The 17,542-nt window shown below is 46.0% G+C and overlaps 1 protein-coding gene across 2 annotated transcripts in view; it reads left to right on the forward strand.

Annotated features, from left to right (window-relative positions):
• Positions 1-10,740, forward strand: part of UACA (uveal autoantigen with coiled-coil domains and ankyrin repeats) — a 140,391-nt gene extending 129,651 nt beyond the window's left edge. For both annotated transcript variants that reach the window (XR_013826951.1, XR_013826952.1), the window contains one exon: positions 10,618-10,740. The gene's annotated coding sequence lies outside the window, so the exon portion shown is untranslated. The remainder of the gene's footprint in view (positions 1-10,617) is intronic.
• The last annotated feature ends 6,802 nt before the right edge of the window (positions 10,741-17,542 follow it).

A 17,542-nucleotide genomic window follows, 5' to 3' on the forward strand; every position in this document is an offset into this window, starting at 1 on the left:
GGCACCTTTGCTTAGTGGGATTGGTGATTCTTTTATCTCTATTCTCCCATCCCCTCCATTAAAGCACATTTCATTGTGTTATGCAGCCACCTGCCTCTGTCTCTTGTACTGGAGTATAAACCCTTGAGGGGAGAGACTGTGTCTTAGTCCTCTGTACATCCACAGGGCATGAAGTGGGCACTCACTAGCTCCTCATTCATTCAACAATCATCCATCTGGAGCCGGGTTTCCCAACCTTGGCGCCATTGCCATGTTGGAACAGATAATTCTTTGTGCTGAGGGCTGCCCTGCACATTGCAGGAAGTTAAGCCTCTGACCCTGGCTTACCCTCATCCCTGGCCTCTGACCGCTGCATGTCAGTGGCACCACACACACCCAGTTGTGACAACCTAGTGGGGTCTCTAGACCTTGTAAATGTCCTGGGGAGAGAACCACTGGTTTAGAGCCTTCTCTGTGACAAGCACTGTGCTAGGAGCATCATTATGTTTGTGGAGAACATGCTGGGACCAAGGAGAGAGCCCTGCAGCCCACCCGCAGTTACTACTTGACAGCTGCCCTCAGCATGGAGATTGGTCGGCTGGGAGTCCAAGCTCAGGCTCACCAGGTCTACCAGCCCTGTAGCCCTGTCAAGCCCCAGCGCCTGCCTGGACTTTAGTTGTGTGTTGATTTCTCTTAACTCAGTCTGTCTTCACCGTTTAAGTTCCAAAACCTTTGCCTTGGTAGGAAAGACAGGAGTAAAACGGGAGTTTTGCAGTTCTGCTTTCTCACTGTCACCTGTGAACCGCCCACTCTGCCACAAGCACCAGCTTGTCCCTTCCTCTTCGTATTCACGAGAAACTACTTAACCAAAGCCCCTTCTATTGTCCTGGGGATATTCGCAAGCCTAAGCACATTCTCCCAACACCCAGCTTACAGGCTGGGGGTGGAGCCTCTGTTGCTGCCTGCCATGAGGCTTCTTTTGCCCTTTGCCCTTTTTGCCTCTGAGGAATGAATTATTTGTGTATTCTCAGAATTTGTAAAAGTCTCCCATCTTTCTTGAGTCATCTTCCTGTTTCTAGAGTTTCCAGCTCTGCTTGTCCTGAAATCTCCTTCCTAAAGTCTATAAACACTCATTTTAATATTAAATATTTATATACTAGTAGAGACAGACTAAACACAGAACATATGACTCCAAACCCAGAGTAGGATTATCCACTCTATTACTACTACATCTCCAGGTTTCCATATTTACTTTCCCGTTTATCACATTATCTTAGTTTGAGTCCCTCCAGATACAGACCTATGAGAAGGATTTGAGTGTAGGTCATTTTTTGAAAAGTGATCCCAGGAGACATGGGCAAGGGAGTGGAGAAGTGAGGCAAGAAAGGAAGGGAGCTCATGGAATGTGTGTTATCATGCCCGCGTTTCCACTGTGGGCAAGGAAAGTTTAATCCCAGTGGGAGCCCTGGGAGGCCCAGGAGAGCGGCCTCAGAGCTGCCCCACAGAAGGGAAAGGAGGCTGGAGGTCGATTCGCCAAATCCCCGTCCTCGGTGTTTGTGGGCACTTTCCGAGGCATTAGCTCTGCCTCTGTGGCTTGCCCTGCCTGGGCTTCATGCCAAGACTCAGGTGCTCCCAGGACACAGGAAAGAGTGTGGGATGTGGGCACAGACCTAGTCTTCAGCCATGTTCCGGGTTGACTGTATGTCCTCAGGTTCCTTTCTTGTCCATTTCAACAGCCAGGCTTTGGGGGACCAGAATTAAGGAGTCACTCTCCTTCCTCTGTGTTCTGGGAGATTACATTGTCAGCAGGGCCTGAACTCCACATTTAGTGGACTGGATCTCCGTTATGGGTCTGGAGATCCTCTTCACCCCGAGCCTGCTGCTGTGCAAACTCGGTGAGGGTGTCAGCCAAGGCTCGCCATCTCCATGCTCTGCCTGGGACCAAGGTGGGGAGAGGGGTGTGCAGTAAACAGGGGGTCCTGCTTCTCCCTGCTCAGCACCTCAGAGGGACCTCAGCGGCATTGGGTCGGGCTTCTTTGCCCTGTGTGGCGGCACACCACAGGAGATGCACCCCTCTCAGTGGGCAGCCTAGGGCCACGCACTCACCCCTGCGTCTTAGGAGAAGTGCACTGTGCCCCACCCTCACAGGGGACCCTGCCTCTCTGGCCAGCATTGGTGTCCCAGCCTGGCAGGGACGCTTGCTGTTTTTCTCTGCCAAGACGGCTCTTCTCTTTGAAGAATTAAGTGTCCCTTCCCCGTCATATATGTCCCCTGTTGGGAGGTGAGGAATGGCTTCACCCACCCCAAACCAGGGTGGTCTCATGACCAGGCTCAGCCTATCAGAATGCCCCAGCCCCAGGATTCTCATGCGTATGAACATGCAAGCAAGGTCACTCAGAGCCCTTTCCAGAATGGATGTGCACAAATTAGGAGAGAAAAATGCCTTTCCCCCGGGGATTGCCAGGGAGCTAACTAGACGTGGCTATGACAGGCGAATATGTCTGCCAGCCGCTCCGCATTCCGTGGCCCTGGTTTTCTCTCCTTTAAGACAGAGCCATGACTTTGGGTGAGGGTGGCGGAATCTGTGCAGTGAGCTGTAATCTGGCCATCCATCCCCGCAGCGGTGGGCAGTAAACCAGGGTTGATGCAGCATTCGAAGCACTTAAAAACAATGGGCCAGATGTTCACTTAGAAACATGGATGGATCTTAAAACCGTAGCCCTGAGAGCTCACAAAGTACCATTAAATATAAATGGAGTAGTTAGACAAGATAGCCTTCAAGGTCCCTTCCAGTCCTGTGTTTGTGAACGGTAGTGTGGATCTCAGAGGTTAGAACTATGAACTTTGTGATCTGTTTGCCAAGGCCCCATCCCTCTTTGGTTGTGGGTACCTTCTGAGGTGTTAGCTCTGTCTCTTCCAGGTTGTGGGCCTCATGCAAAATCTCAGGTGTTCAGAGGACACAGGACTTGGTTTCAAATCCCAGATTTGCCATGTACTAATTGCAGGGACCTTGGGTGAGTCACTTAAGTTCTCTGAGCCTCCATTACCTAACCTGAAAAACAAGGATAATAATCCCTATAGAGTGTACTGGAGAGTGTAAGAGCTCAAGAAATGTTGGGCAGTTCTCTTGCACTGGGTTGGCAGCATTTTTCTGGGGCGGGAGGAAGATAGACTGTTGCGGGCTTTGCCAATGTGGAAAAGCCCAGTAGGGAGTAGAGATGTGGATATTGTCTTAAAGGGAAGTGGTGCCCTCCACAGCTTGCCTGGTGTCGCCAGGTGTCCTTCAGGCTCCCATGGCCCTGGGTCAACCTCGCATCTGAGATGGGGCTCTCACCACGCCAGGCTGAGGCTGGCCAGGCACAGGAGGTAGGTCAGGCCCGTTTTCCAGAACAGCTCTCCCTCCTCCCCCAAGGGCGTTCATCTCCTGAGGTTGGTCTAATTCAGGACCTCAGATGCAGCCCTCTTTTTCCTTCCTCTTGTCACCCCTTCAGGTATCAGATCACAAGTAACCCAGAGAACACGTGACTGAGCCCCTGTGATGTGCTGAGCATATAGCTCGGCATGATGCCGTGCTCTCCTCATTGGGGTGCAGTGAACACAGGGCTGGCCCTGGTGGGCTCACCATCTAGGGGGAGACAGGCAGACTTCATGGGCACCTACACCTGCACCCGTGTGCAGAGTGCTGAAATGGGGAAGCGGAAGTGCCACAGGAATGTGAGGAAGGCCGCCTGACACACTTGGGGCGGGCTTGGGACCTTGGGAAGGCTGCCAGCCCAAATGGCTAGCTGAAGAGTGAGCCAAGGGTGGGCTGACGGGGAATGAGGGAGGCAGGAAAGGGGGATACACAGGACTGAGTGTACAGGCAGATGGAACAGAGACAAGAGAGTGCTCAGGGCTCCCGAGGGTCCAGGGGAATGTGAAGGGAGAAGTGGCCGGAGCCGTGGCCAGGCCATGTGCTGGGCTTGGGAAGCCGTGTCGAGAAGCCAGGGTTTGGTCTTGAGGTTGTGTGGATCTCGGAAGAGCTTTAAGCCAGAGAGTCTCAGGGATCGATTTCTGTCTTAGAAAGACAACTCTGGCTGCTGCAGAAACATTGGTTTTGAAGGGGAGAGGGCAGAAGGGAGGAAACCTGGTAGGAGGTTGTCTCAGTCATCCAGGTAAGAGTGGCACCATGGAGGGCAGGGAGGGAGATGCTGGACAATGGGGAGGGGAATGCTGAGGTGGTAGATTGGGAGAGGAAGGTCCAGGGGAGTCCAAGGTGTCTTGCCTTGTCCTTTGGGTGGTGGGAAGCTGGGAGGAAAATAGATTCTTGGGGAAGGCAAGCCTGGTAGAACGTCGGTGGGCACCACGAAGGCTGTCCTGATACCCCTTCAGTGCAGGGCCTGTTCCCAGATGCAGGGAGTGCTGTGGGCAGGCAGCCTCCAGGGGTCAGCTCCTTTAGGGACTGCCTTGCCCAAGGTCTTGCCCCTTTCCAAGGCACCCTCTCCTTCGATTTTGGTGTATGAACTCCTGGCCACCGTTCCCAACTCAGGACAGCTCTGAAGGGCCATTTTACCTTCAGTGCTTCTGTGGCATAGGCTGGGGCTCTCTTTGGACCTGATTGCTGGTCAGCATCTCCCTCTGCCCCCTCCCTTCCACAGGTGACCATCCCAAGGGCTCTCCTTGGAGGAGAGGCCCTAAATATCCTTCTAACTCACTAAACTCCAACTCAGAGTCTGGTTCCCAATGACCCCCAAGGAATCATACCTCTTGTGTCCACACTCCTTTGCAGTGACATGCAGAGATGAAGTCTATTTCTCCACCCCTTGAATCTGAGCTGGCCTCATGCCTTGTCTTGCTTTGACAAGGAGAATGTGTAGAAGTGACTTTCTGGGACTCCAAAGTCCAGACTCAAGTGGACTTGCAAGTTTCACTTTTGATCTTGGAACCCAGCTGCCACGTAAAAAGTCCAGGCTGTCCTGTTGGAGGAAGACTGTGTGGAGGAGAACTGAGGCCCCCAGCCGACAGCAGACAGCATGACCCCAGACATGTGAGTGGGCTCACCTTGGATCCTCTAGCCCCAGGTGGGCCACTCCAGCCAACACAACAGGGAGCAGAGATAAGCGTTCCCCCTGAGCCACCCAAATTCTGACTCACAGAATTGTGAGTAATAAAATGATTGTTACGTGAAGCCCCTAAGTTTTGGGGTGGCTTGTGATCAGCAACAGATAAGTAAAGCTGCATGGCTGCACCAGCAGGAAAGGCCCATGGCTCGTGATCAAGTAGGGCAGGCACCCATGCATTAGAAAACCTCGGAGGGACTGGCCTTCCTGCCAGCTACCACAGGGTTAAATGCAGCTTTTATCCTCCAAGGATGAGGCTCAGGCTGTTTTGTCATCCTGGAGCCCATCACTGCTCATCTCATCTCCACTCCTGGAACAGGGAAATGCCAGTGTTATTACCTCTTAAGCCTCTCTGTGTCTGTAGAGAGCAGTGCCTCACTGCCAAAGGAGCAAATGAGGCCCAGCTTTGTGCAGAAACATTCATCGTCCTGCGCTGCTCCAGGCAGAACCCCAGCATATATTTCCCTTCTGTGGGAGCTGGCTCAGACTGCATCCATCTTCACGAGCTCATTATTCATCTGATTATTTTCATGCCGTCCCAGTGGGAAATGAAAGCCATCAATAAATCACACCATTGCTGCAGATTATATTAAACGACCTGGGCAGAATGCTGGCTGTGCCAGTCTCTGTGACCATGAGGGCCAGGGCCACTTGTGCAAGGTCCTCCTCCCGGGCTGAAGAACACTTGCTCTGCTTTCACCCCAGACATGAAGCCACCTCTCCATTGCCCTTGCTATCCTTCGTGTGATTAAAATCCATGAGCACAGAAGCCCTGGCCATGTCAGAAGGCCTGAGTTCAGCCTCTGCGTTAGCTGTGTGACTTGGGGCTGGCTTCTTGGCCTCTCTGAAGCTTGGGGCTCCTCATCTGTGAAACATCCAGAAATCCTTGTTGTGAGGACAAAATGAGAAAATGAATGTGAGATTTGCACTCTGAGAAGTGCATATGTGCACACGGGTGGCATCATATGGTCTTTATTTCAGAGTAACCGTGACACGTAGAGGGTACCATGGGAGAGACGTGCTAGATTGGACATTGAAGAGCCATGAGCAATCACGTACGATTTCTTAACTTTAGATCCTCGTGTTTCAAATGGACCCAGTAGTATTTGCCCCATCAATTTCATAGAGCTATTGCGAGGCTCAAATCAAATAACAGTTAGGGGAGCCCTTCGGCAAAGTATTAAGTTGTACAAATGTAAGCTGCCTTACTGAATCATTTCTTCTCTGAACTCTGTTGTTTTGTTTTGTCTGTTTTGCTTTTACCCATCTTCCTATTTCTCTGGTTTTCAGTATTATTGTGAATCTTCCCCAAGACATTCTAAGATAATCAAGAAAATTTGATCCAGTTGGTTTTTTTGGAAGGAGAAAGCAACTGCTATTATTGAGTACTCATTCCATTTCAAGCTTTCCAATATGTTACCTCATTTAACAGCCCTCTAAATGGACATTATTTGTCTGTTTTCCTAAGGGAGGGGACTGGGACTCAGAGAGGCCAAGTATCTGCTCAAAGTCACAGAACGGGAATTTGAGCTCAGTTCTGTTCCATCACATCACACTGGAGACTCAAGAGCACTGTTTTTCTTTCATTAGAGAAACTTACCCATATTTTCACCGCCCCCCCGCCACTTTTGACCTTTCTTCTCTGTCACAATTAAGACTCCTTTAGTTAAAACTCTTTGATGGATTCAAGGGCCGTGTGAAGTTTTTGATAGTCCAGACAATCATTTTTTCGTGGTGATGAAAAAAAACAATATGATGAGCTGATTCACGAGGTGGAAGAACTTTCCCATGGATGTGTTACATCCAAGTGCCTCTGCACCAAGGAACCATTTCAGGAGAGCCACAGTCTCTCTATGGAAGGTTTGAGAACGTGAGAATGTCGTCTTTTTTAAACAAAGGATGGACTGATCACTTTAGGAAGAGAATTGATTAGCATATCTACTGGGTTCAGGAGAGCCTCGGAAGTAACACCTTCCTACCCTACCCTAGTTTCTGAATGTCCTGAGAAATACAGCAAGAGAATAAGGCATATAAACACCAAACTAGCTCCTTTATGATTGAACTTGATATTTGGGCTTTCTAACCTCATATTTGGATAGATGTACCCACCTGAAATATTGGCTTGGGAATTTTCGCTCTTGGAGGAGTATAACAGAAGATGTGCTTCCTTAGGGCAACCTGTGCCCAAGAGAAAGTGCAGAAGAGTCTGGACTGCACACGCCCACTTTCTCTTTTCTAATGCTCCAATCTAAGTGAGGCCAAAAGTGTTACAAAGAATGGTGTCCCTCCATGCAGAATGAGACATGAGGGGGGAATAAGCTCCCCCCTGCGCCCCCCATCCTCGCCGCCAAACAATGACATTGGAGTTTGAGGAAAACAGAAGACTAGCTAGAGCATTGTAGAATTTTCTAGAAAATATTGTTTTTAATTGTTGAGGTGGAGAGCAGTCCAGAATGAGACTTTTAGGTTGATTAAACAGGGATCAAGGCATAGAAGAAGAAGAGGGGAAATGAAGTTTCTTCCTCAGAAATTACCACCTAATAAATGTCAGAGACATTCTTGTAAACTGAATAGGCAGTGAAAAATGGTTGAGACAGAGGACCCCAATTCGGGGCACCTGTTGGAAGTCCTAATAAAAAGATCGCCCAAGTTTGATTCTGAAGGCTGTACTAGGAGAGGGAGAAAATACCTTTGGCCCAAACTTTATTTGACTCATGTTTCAATGGTCTATTCCATGCAGAAAAATTCCACCAAAAAGCATTTATGGCATAGCTTTGACACTAAATGATTGATTTAGTCTGAATGATACATGTTTGTAAAAGCAACTATAGTGATGCCTGATAATGAAGGACTAGGTAATTTGGATTAGCTCTCCCACTTAGCACAGTAAGAAAAGCCAGACACAATATTATTTGTAAAAATCTGCTCGAAGACTTTAGTCAGCTAACATAATGGTGAAGAGTATTAAGGAAGAACAGAACTTATGAGAGCTAAATTCAGAATTTGGGGCTCTCAGAGTATGTTCTCTGACCAACATTGAATTAAATGAGAAATCAATAATAATAAGATATCTAGAAAAACACCTACGTATTCAAAATTAAACAATGTAGTTCTATAAAATCCCTGGGTCAAAGAAGAAATCCCAAGGAAATTAAAAAGAGTTTCCAACTGCATGAAAATGAAAATACAATAACTAAATTTGTGGATTTAGTTAAACCAGTGTTTAGAGGGAAATGTATAGATTTAAATGCTTATATCAGAAAAGATGAAAGGTCCAAAACAAATGCCCAAGTTTATCCTTTAAAAGCTAAGGGAAAACAAAAAAAGAGAGGCAAAGTAAACCCAAAGTAAGTAGAATTTAAAAAAGATAAATGCACAAATTAATATAGAAAAGATCAAATAACGCAAAAAATTAACAAGGTCAAAAGTTGTTTCCTTGAAAAGATTAACAAAATTGGTAAATCAATCCCTAGCTATGGTGATCATGAAAATACAGAGAGAAGACGAATGACTAATATCAAGAATAAATAAAGCATTATTACCACAGACATTAAAAAGTAAGGGGGTGTTATAAATAACTTTATACCAAAAAAATCAATGCCATAGATGAAATGGACACATAACTTGAAAAATATAGTTGACAGGATATGTCACAAAATGAAACAGAAACTCAGAATAGCCCTGTATCTATTAGATAAAATTGATTGGTTGTTAAAACAACAAAACTTCCCGGAAATAAAACTCTGGGCTCTAATATCTTTACTGGTAAATTCCATAAAAAATTTAAGGATGAAATAAAATAATACCAATCTGATATGAAATCTCTTAGAAAATAAAGAATGTGGGACCACTATCTGACTAAATTTTTGAAGTAAGCATAACCCTCATACCAAAAATCTATGCAAGATATTGCAAAAATAAAGTAAAATAAAATTAGATAAACACCCCTTATGAACAGAGATACAAAAGTTCTTAACAAAATTTTAGCAAATTGAATCCAGAACGCTAGTGCCCCTGTGTGGCTGCCAGGTCTGAGGGTTTGCAGCAGGGGTCGCTCTTGGTTCAGCAGGCAGGGAAAAGTGAGGACAAGCTGGGGTCCAGAGGGACCCCTGCATATGTCTGCCACCACATCTAACCATGATGACCTTCAGAAAGGAACAGCTGCTGTTTCACTTCTACCTTCCAAATCTATATAAGAAAAAATAGGGGGGGTAGGAGAGGCGGACAACTGTACCTGACTTCTTCTACAGGTAACTCAGGGATTCTGGGAAGCCTAATTTCGGTTTAGCCGAGCTGGCACATTCCAAACCCTGAAATCAGCAGAGCAATGACCCGCAGGGCAGGTTGATGCTAGTGTCATCGAGGGGGCACATGGGGACTTCTGGGGGGCTTGCGACACTTCTAGCCCTGGGTTATGGCTACGTGGATGCTCACTCTGTAGCTGTACATTTTTGTTTTGTGAACTGAACGTATGTAATATTACAAAATCAAACCCCAAAAAAAAAAAAAAGCAACCGCGACACGTCTCTTTCCCACTCTACCACCTACTTTGAAGCAACTAGGCCATTCTATGCTGATTCTTTCTGGGGAGGAGATGATAGCGAAAATGCAAAGAAAAAATAGACTTTTCCCCCTGACATTTTGCATTTCAAAACTTAAGCTCTTCAGGTAATGGAAAATTGCACAACCACTCTACTGTATAGACAAATGTCAATAGTGGACTTGGATTAAAGGAAAACCCGGACACAGGCATTACGTGGGTAAATCAAACAGTGTTTATTTATCTAAAGTAAACAGATGGAGGCCATGAAGTCAGGACACAGAGTGGAGAGACTAGCAACGTTATTTGGGACAGGCAGAGGTGACCACGCAATAGGCTCACACTTGTGTATGATAATGTCTGAGCGAGGGTGGCAGCAGACCTTTTTGAAGCTTGACTGCCCCCATTTGTGCCAGCTTTGTGTCCTGAAGAGAAGTGCAGTTCTATCTACTAAGACTGGTGCTGTTGTCTTTCTCTGCTTCATCGAGGAGGGTAATGCCAGGTTTAAAACTGGTGCAGTTCTGCATATGGGTGAGTGTGATTATGTGCCAGGACCACGTCACCTGAGCCAGAAGCTCTCATCAGTCTCAGGTGGCTCTATGTGCTACGTGACTCAAAGGACATATGGTATAATCCAGTCCACGTGGGCACAAATGCAGTCTCTTTTGCCATCCTTCACCTCCCCACACCACAACAGCCCAGTCTCCATGCCCAGGTGTCTCTGGGAATCATGCTAACAGGCCCTAGGACCAGGGGGAGGACATAGTGCCAAAGTCATTGCAACAGGAAGAAAATATCACGGGCAAAAGCAAGACTTCTGCCACCCCTGTCCTCCAAACTCCAGATAAGTCTTCCTTCCCCTCCCTAGGCTGGGGTTATGCAGAGTTGAGAGATGTGGTATTATAAGCTGTTATCTCTCTGCTCCTAAAAGCTCTTCTATACTCTGCTTTATGACGGTGAAGCTGTAACTTTGCAACTCAGTTTCCTTGTTGCCAACAGCTCCCTGCCAGGTCCCGCTGATAAGGAACACTAAAGGGAGACCGGAAGACAGGAGGATGGAGAAGGGTCATACTCCTGTGTATTTGCTGTTGCTGTCAGCGTTACCCTGGCAGCAGAGTTGGGTCCAGTTTCCAGTGTTTCTCTATGATCCCGCAATCGACCCATCACACCCCATCAGAGGTAACTTAGACCTTCCCTCTGGGCTCTCGTGGTTCAATGGCATTAGCTCACGCCCCCTCCTCAGAGATTTGAGTCCCAGCTCTGTGAGACCCCTCTTCCAGGGTGCTGAGTTCTGATCTCTCCCCTTTGTTCTCCCGGTCCTAGGAGTGGTAGCTGTTCCCTGCAGTTACATGTTTGCATGACATCAGTGTTCTTTTTCTGCCTTTTCAGTCCTTTGATAGCCGTCCAGCCAATTCCCTCTATTAAATCCTCTCATTGGCTGCTAATAGGTACGGGTTTTCTCTTTGGGGTGATGAAAATTTTCTGGAATTAGATAGTGGTGATGGTTGCACAACCTTGTGAATATGCTAAAACCCACTGAATTGTACACTTTAAAAGGGGGAATTTTATGACATGTGAAGGATACCTCATTAATATTATAAATACTTTATGTTGAATTACCTGACTGGAAACTGATTAATAGAGCATTAATCAAGGAGAGCGTGGTGTCTAATTTTATGTGTCAACTTGGCTGGGCCACAGTACCCAGATCTGTGGTCAGACGTTATTCTGAGCGTTTCTGTAGGGGTGTTTTGGATGAGATTAACATTTAAATCGGTGGACTTGGAGTAAAATAGATTGCCCTCCAAAATGTGGGTAGGCTCATCCAGTCGGGTGAAGGCCTGCACAGAATAAAAAGACAAGTCTTCCCCAAGCAAGGGAGGATTCTCCAGCACACTGCCTTTGGACTTCATCTGCCCATGTCTTCCCATTTCTACATCAGACAGCCTTCGGACCTGAACTAGAACATCTGCTCTCCTGGGTCTCCAGCCTGCCAGCCCAGCCTGCAGATTTTGGACTTGCCAGCCCCCAGAATTATGTGAGCCAATTCCTTATAATAAGTTTTTCTTTATATACACACACACATCCTGTTGTCTATTTCTCTGGAGAATCCTAATACAAAAGCAGCTGTTAGCAGTCCCAGGCAGAGGAGAATCAACCTTGCTGAGACCCTAACAGATAGATTTGTGGGATCGTGCAACCACGGGATGATCGCCAGGAGCTCGAGAGAGGAGGAGGGAGGGACTTTTGGAGACCATTGACTGAGGAGTAGAGGGACGATAGACATTTAATGATGCTTCCCTGACTTAATGATATTGATGATGTAATAGATCTCCCCACTCTTTGAAGCCTTGGTTCTCTGTAAGTCCTTTGGAACTCAAATACCACCCCAGAGAAAGTGGGATGAAATTAATTAACTGAAATTAAGTGTATACTACCCCTGCAGAGCTCCAAAGAGAAATTCAGGCCAGTATCGAGAATGTTAGAAAAAGTGTCCTTCCTTGTACATTCGCGCTTGTGAATTGGGATTCACAAGCACTTCACAAACATTTGCTTTTACTTGTCTACTTTCAAGATACATGTTGGCATTTTGTGGTATGACATGAAATGACTTTTCAGAGATAGAACCTTCATTTGTGACTTTGCCACTCAGTGTCAGGGCAGCTGTGTATCAAGGTTATTACGGTGGCTGGCTATGGGCAGAATGTTTGTGGAACTTACAAAATATAATCTAAGATAGATGCAGAAGAATAAAAGTCCCCAAATAGCTGTCGAGTTTGAAAAATAAGAGCAAAAAGAGAGAGCACAATTTTTCAGACAGAAAGATATGATAACATATGGCAAAGCCATGGGTAGTTCCTGTGCAGGAATGGGCAAATAGATATATGTGGAAAGGAGAGGGACCCTGGAAGCAGACCCCTGGACATGGGAGCATGGTGTGCGACAGAGTGCCACAAATACCTGGGGGAAGAGAAGACTTTTTTAGATGGCATTGGAAAAACTTACTCTATGAAAAAAAGAGTTGAATGCCTATTTCTTGTCCTATACAAAGGTAAACCCCACTTAGATTTAAGAGCTACATTTGAAAGGTGAAGCTATAGAGTTAACAGAAGAAATTGTTGAAATACATCTTTGCAACTTGATAGCCGAAAACTTCTTAAATGGGACCCTCAAAACCTCTCTTCTTGGGGAGAACAATTAATGCATTTGATGATATCAATATTAAAGATTTTGTTAAATGATCTTCATAGATGATGTTAATAAAGAGATGACAGATTGGGAGGTGTTTTTTATGATGTCAAAAATTATTGGGACAAATGGGGAATGTTGAATATGAACCCTAAATCAGACATTAGTGGTGTATAAATGTTAAATTTATTGAGTGGGGGAATTTTATTATGGTTTATGTAGGAGAATGTCCTTGTTCGTAGGAGATTTACACTGAAATATTTAGTGAAGTGTCTGAAACGTTGGTAATCACAGAAAGGAAAAAATAAAGCCAAAATGAGATACACATTACACACATCAAGTTGACAAAAATAGGAAAGCCAGGTTATGCCAAATGTTGGGGAGGCCATGGGGAACCAGAAACCATGATCTCTATAGTCTAGAGGTCTTAAAGGGCCATCTGGCAGTGCAGAACGGAACTGGGCATATGTGTACCCTAGCACCTAGCCACCTGCTCTCAAATGCCAGAGAACCTCACTGGGACTGAGATGGTCACCATAGTGTTGCTTATCTTAGGGAGGATGTGAAGCCACCTAGGGCCTATCCCCAGGGGATTGGATCAGGCAAATGAGGTAGACACCTACTAGTCAGGGTCCACATCCTACCCAAGCCTTATTAGAATCAGAAGCCAGAACTTCTGAAAGACCTGGAGAGAGGGGCCAGAAACAGGAGAATGGGCAGGTGGCAGGGGGAACCTGTGGGAGGATTCAGGAGTCAGGGGTCTGGAATTAGTTTGAGTTGAGGAAAAGAAATATAATTATATTTTTGCATGTTTAAGTTTATGAGTAGAGCTTTACTCCTGCTATACTGTCATTAGCAGCTGTTAGTTTCCCTAACTCCCCAGGAGCCAAATGGAAAGATAATGCTTAACCCAAAAGGACTGGATCCATAGTGGTGGAATTTTAGGCAGAGGACCGTCTAATGGGGGGATATTTTTGTATGATGGTAGTGGGAAACCCGTGGTGCAGCACACGTGAAATTTTATGCATGGCCTAAAAAAAGATTTTCAGAAATTCTAGAGCTTCTTTTTCTTAAGCAAAATGTATAATGGTGTCCTAAAAATAAATACCCACTGTTTAGATGGATGCTAGCAAGGTCTTAGCAGTGTATGTGAAGGTCTTTTCAGGGAAGAAAAATAGATCAGTGTTCATTTACTGTGTAGAAAAAAAAAATCCCTCAAGTTTTAAAAGATTAATGTATCAGTTCTTTTTGCAGGTGTTGATTGTTATCTTGTAGCACTCAAAGGAATTTAAATTCCAATGCCTTTGTCTCTCTTGATGTAAAGTAAGGGACAGATATTGAACTTGCTATAACCAAGGGTGAGGACGCAGAGTATCCTCTATCTAGCATCAAAGGAGTCTTTGCTTGTTGAATTTATGCAGGGACAAAACCTTGGGAAGAGAACTCTCTGAGCAGTGAGCATGTCTGAGAAAAACCTGTTCCAGTTCCCGTCCCCCCCCTCCCCCGCCCCGTCCCCCTGAGACCTAGGCCAGGGTGAGAGGGAGAAGTGAACTTGGACTGAGCTGAAACCATGTGTCAGGGCCTTGGGCTAGGCATCCTATGAGGTCTGGTTTGTATTTCTCACACTTCCCCTCATGAAGCAGGCATCGTTCCCACCCAGCTTACAGATAAGAACACTGAGGTCCAGAGGGATTAAAGCAGCTGGCCCGAGGTCACACAGCCAGTCCACGAGCATGCTAGGATTCCAACGCCAGGTGGAATTCCTACCGCACTGGGCTGCCACGCTCAAACAAAAACTGAAAAATATTCTGAAGCTTTCTACCAGGCCTCAACAGCGCTCCAGCTAGTTTGTCTGAGCTTGTCCTAAAGGTGTCCCCCACCCTTCTTAAGATGCTTTGGCATTCTGACGCAGTCAGCAGAAAATAGCTGCAGGAGCAATTACTGCCCCAAATTGAATCTGTAAATTTCAGGTCATTCAGATCTCCATTCCATATGCAGACTTTATTAATACCGCAGCTTCAGGTTCAAAATGTCATGTTCACTGAAAAATAGGAAAAAAAAAAACCAAAACAGTCCATTGTAGCCATTGGGGCTCTTACAGAGCGAGGCTCAGCTGCCAGGGACACTTACCAATTGCCCAAAGAGATGAAGCTGGAGGAAATGCAGTCTGGCTTCCAAACCTTTAATAGGCTACGATTTTGAGGCTCTTTGCCTCTAACCTTTCAAAATTCCTGCTCTGCAGGGAGGAAGAGGCATCAACTAGAGATCAAGGTTGATGAAAAGCTGAATATTCAAACTGACATTCACCAAGAATGATGAGGGAGGGAGCTTTAATGGCATAACAAACGATTCTCCTGAAAGAAAATGTCAGGCAGGCAATTTTTTTTCTTGGACTTTCTTTCCTCATCATCTCCGGCCCCCCTCCCACAATCCACCCACACACACTTAAATTTTGGCTTATTTAAACTTCAGGAGATTTGCCAGCCAGGCCGGAAGAAGTGAAATTAGGACAGTTCCAAAGCCTTGGTTTTCAGACACTAATAAATTAGGTGAATGATAAGGCATTGGTGAAAACCTGCAAAGGGGCCAATTTTAAAGTGATTCTTCCTGCCTGCGTCAGCACTGGCTTTGGTGGGGTCTGGGATCATGGTAGAGAACTCTCAGGTCATGGGAGTGTGCTCTGCATTCTGGCATATTTGGGGATGGAGAGGCAAAATCCCATCCTGAAGTGGATTCAATGTAATTAGGTCCAACAGAATTGTTCTGCTTCCAGATGAAATGTTTGTTTCAAACACATCAGCTTTGCAAGGATGTCACTGAAAACCCCGACTGTCCTATTAGGAGATAACAAGTCTGTGCGCAGTTAGTCTGTGGCTCATTTGGCTTTGCCTGGTGTTGGATTTTGTGTGATTATGGGGTCCTCCCTTGGGTTTTTTCTCCAAAGAGGGAAATGACTCATGTACTATGGCCTCGTTATTTACAGGAGAGTGGCAAGATCTCATAAAGAAGGTTCTAAATATTAATGTTTCAAATTGAGACGGTAAATTTTTGCAGCCAGTTCGATTTACCTATATCTATGTTTGTTCTGTCATCCCTATCTGTCTGTCTATCTATCTACTTACTTACCTACCTACCTATCATGGTCTAAATGTTTGTGTCACCACCACATTCATATATATATATATTTTTTTTCCGGTATGCGGGCCTCTCACTGCTGTGGCCTCTCCCGTTGCGGAGGACAGGCTCCGGACGCGCAGGCTCAGCGGCCATGGCTCACGGGCCCAGCCGCTCCGCGGCATGTGGGATCTTCCCGGACCGGGGCACGAACCCGTGTCCCCTGCATCGGCAGGCGGACTCTCAACCACTGTGCCACCAGGGAAGCCCCACATTCATATTTTGAAATCCTAACCTCCAAGGATGATGATATTAGGAGGTGGGGCCTTTGGGAGGGGCTTAAGTCTTGAGGGTGGAGCCCTCATGAATGGGATTAGTGCTCCATAAAAGAGGGTCCAGAGACATCCCTGGCTCCTTCCACCTTTCAAACAGTAAAATGGCACCGGCTATGAACCAGGAAAGGGCCCTCACCAGACCATGTTGGTGCCTTGATCTTGGACTTTGCAGCCTCCGAAACGGTGAGAAATAAATTTCTGTTGTTTATAAGTGGTATTTTGTTATAGCAGCCTAAACAGACTAAGACATCATCTTTTTTCTCCTTCTTTTCCTTCTCCCCTATCTATCTATCTAATCATTCAACAAAATACTTACTGAGCTCCTACTATCTTCCAGGTCATAGGAAAAGCCCAAGACAAGCGTTTTTGAAGACCCCAGGGACCAACACTTGAATAACCTCCCAGAACTTATTAAAAATGCAGATTCCAGGCCCCTCTTCCAGGAATTCCGATCCAGCAGCTACTATTCATTAAGCACTTCCTAGGTACTAGGCAAGGTATGTAATAGCATCTAATCTTTACAGTATCCATTCCAAGGGGGATGATTATTCTTCCGATTTTACAGAGGCAGCTCAGAAAAGTTGAATAGCTTCCCCAAAGTCACATCTATTAAGGGGTAGGATTCTAACCCAGATCCATCTGAACCTAAAATCGGTGCTCTATCCATCATACTGCTCTTAGTTCAAAACACTACCCCAGTTCTGATGCCAGCCCAACAACTGGCAATGTACCCAGTTAGTTAGGCTGATAATGGTTTTCCTTTCAGTGGACTTGATTTGGGTCTTCCTCGGATATTTTCTCTGGCTGGAAGCATTTGGCCCCAAAACCCAGTGTCTGCAGGAGGAAGTCTAAATTCAAGGGTTGGCATTCAAGGCTCTATACAATTGAGCTTCCTCTTATTTTATCCCTTTCAGATCCCTGCACAAACTCTGGGGCCAAGTTGGTCTGCCCTCCATCTTTTGAATGCCAAGAGGTTGTTATAATGGAGGAAGATTCTTTCATCTTTTCCAACGCCAGCCTTTCCACACACTCTGGATCCTATTTCCTTACCTTCAAGGACAATCCTTTCTTTTCCCTGTGTGATTAATCTCCTCTCTTTCTACAGTATCTCTTCAGCAGGTGAAATGCTCTAAGGTCTCCGGTCTTTAAAAACTCCTCCTTGAGCCTGCATTTCCCTCCAGCTATTGCATCATATCTCATCTCCTCTTATCAGCCAGACTTCTCAAAAGAGTGTTTTCCAATGCAACACTTCCCATTCATTCTTCTGCCTCCTACTGAAATTGTTC

Source organism: Stenella coeruleoalba (assembly GCF_951394435.1).
Source record: "Stenella coeruleoalba genome assembly, chromosome: 2".
In the NCBI taxonomy this organism is placed as follows: Eukaryota; Metazoa; Chordata; class Mammalia; order Artiodactyla; family Delphinidae; genus Stenella; species Stenella coeruleoalba.